Genomic DNA, 2925 nt, shown 5'->3' with positions numbered 1-2925 from the left:
TGGTTGTATTCTAGGTGCTTTCTAACCTCCGGGCCACATCCTTCACACTATCGGGAGTGTTCTCTTGCCCCCAGTAAGGTTTCCACTGGTCACTTTTGCGGCTGACCACTTGATTTTCCAAAGTAGCTTGCTTGATCCTTCTTTGCTTCTATTTCAGTCTGGAAACTCCACCAAAACTCATGTACCTCGGTTGATTCCATTGGCATTTAAAAAACCCGTGACATAATTTTCTGCTTCACAGTAACATCCAAGCTACCCCAATACTACAAAGTTAAAGATAAGTGGAAAGGGCCTGTGACTTAACTTCTGCAACTTTCATTTCCTCAGTAACAAGATAAGGAAGGTAAGACATTGAGTTGAGGCTAAGATTTATATAGTGTCATGTAAAGTAGTCCTGGACATATATTAAGTACTTGATCAAAGAGATATATAGACTCGTTCTATAGCTATGTGTTTGTATGTGTATATGTAGACATATTTATACATATATACAAGAACTATTTCTATTTACTCATCTATCATCTAGCCATCTTCATTCCTGCCACCCATCCCTGCTCATTTCTTTTTTCAAGATATTTTCCTATGCACATATTATAATCTTCATCAACAAATACAAAAAGAAAACAGATGGAATGATTCTTTTCCTCATTAGTAGTTAAAAATGCAAATTAAAGTACCCTGGAAACTAGGGTTGTTTTCCTTTTCTTTCTATTTTTTTAAAAGATAATACAAGCTGATGTGGTTATGGTAAGCCAGTTCCTTGCTGACAATACTGCAAACTGGTACAATTTTTTTTGCAGAGCAGTATTTCAATAACAAAAGGCTTAGAAAGTCTGTGGCAGCATTTCTTCCTGAGAATTTATTCAAATTAAACAAGCTACTGGTAGCAAAAATATAATGCCACAATTAATATCTTCATAGATAAGCATAATACCACAGAAGAAGAAAAAAGATATCGCTGAAATAGAAGATTGCATAATTTATAGCTAGGCAAACAATAGAGTGTTGCAGAGTCTTTAAAAATAGTAATAATATACAAAGAATATAAGAGGAATAAAAAATATTTATGGCAGTGGGAGAACAAGTAGTATAATAAATCAAATGTATGCCGTAATAGGGAATATGTAAATTGCATATAACAGAAGGTAAAGCAAAATCTATGAGCTTTTAGGGAAGTAGGATTGTGAGCAAATTTTGACACCACAATTTTCTTATACATTTTCTTTATTGAAAAGTAAAGATTAATGTCCAATCTACTCTGCAAATGTTTTGAAACATACAAAAATGTGTGTGTTTTCTCTTTTCAAAAATAATGCAACATTTCGTGCCAATGCTAGATCTGGTCTTTCCATACTTGGAATATATTCAATGGCAGCTGGTTCTATGTGTGGGTTGTATTGAAGAGAACATCTCACATATTAATATCTTTCAAACAAGTTCTCTGGACCCCTTGGGAGGAAAAGCTGCATGATTTTCATTTTAACTTAAACCAGGTCAGAGGAGGAACTGTGTCTAGGAATGTAGAAATGTAGAGTCACAAAAGTATTACCAAGAAGCATAGATAAAATTGCTTTGGGAAAACTGGTTTACCAGATTACTGTGGTTCTGTATGTGAAGATGTCTTAGTGGCTTGAGCCACCTATTCACTGTAAGGTGTGCACTTTAAATCTCATGAAGGCTCTCGTATTTACGCTTCTTACCTCCTGCAGCCTTTTTTATTTATTATTTTCCTGTCCTACATTCCTGTCCAATTCCTCAAAATAAGATTTGGCAAAGCAATGTAGAGCTTGACTTACATTTCACATACCCCACGGGCTTTGGAAAACTGAAGCCACACCAGGCATTTCAACAGAGGGACTTTATCATGGGAACATAACTGGAAAGGAAGGGAGAAAGTGAATGTTCACATGAACAGGAGTCAGGCCATGTAGGCCAACAGGAATTGCAAAACCCTCATTTAGAGCTTCTGCAGCAATTAGCCTAGAAGGCAATCCACAAATTGTGCAGCCAACAACCATCCAGGAAGCCAAGTACCATCTCTGAAGGACCTGGCACAGAAAGACCAGGTCTTCCTCAGAGGTCACTAATTTATTTATTCTACTTACTTCTTCCCCGCACCCCCTTCCAATTAAGAGCCTACCAGTGAAAGCCAGATGCGCTCCCCAAGTCACTTACATACGGCACCCAGCTTGTGGCTAGCCGCCTCCAATTCCCCCATGCCAACAGCCTTTTATCAGAATGTGTTGAAGTTGGGTTTTTTTTAGCCAGAACTATAGAGTTTTTGAACACTGCTGTCTGCCTATGCGCTACTGTAAGCTCTGAATAAATATACTCTATACTCATTTGGGAACCTTGGCAATACAGAGGGCTCAGGGTTGGGTCACTGAACTGCAAGGCTGGCAGTTCAAAGCCACCAGTGACTCCTCTGGGGGAAAAGATGGAATGGTTCAAATCTTAGAGACTTGAAGGAGCATATCTACTCTTTCCTATAGTATTACTATGAATTGGAATCCACTTGATGGCAGTGGATTATTGAATGGTCTTTGTGTCCACAGAGGAATAGCAAGACAGAAAGGGATACATCAAAGCTACATCAAATTCAAACACACTGTGAGCAGCCAACACTCTTAGGGCTGGGGAGTTCGGGGGAGGGAGAGGGGAAGCTGGAAGAACATGGAAGCATGTCCGACTGTGACCGTCATCCGTATTGGACTGGAGCTGATGTAGAGCTCCACAGAGAGACTCGCACAGTGAAAATGATCACTCTGCCTGCTAAGGAGGCCAATGACCAGTTTTGTATAGTTGAAAGAGGAATGAAAAGTTACGAAATAATAATTGGCTGAAAAATTATCAAGGCTATCAAAGGTGGGATATCTAAAACCTAGATTTCATAGGGATAGGTGGAGAACATGTGGGGGGACATGA

The sequence above is a fragment of the Tenrec ecaudatus genome, chromosome 14 (genome assembly GCF_050624435.1).
Source record: "Tenrec ecaudatus isolate mTenEca1 chromosome 14, mTenEca1.hap1, whole genome shotgun sequence".
NCBI lineage: Eukaryota > Metazoa > Chordata > Mammalia > Afrosoricida > Tenrecidae > Tenrec > Tenrec ecaudatus.
This window is presented reverse-complemented; position numbering follows the sequence as displayed.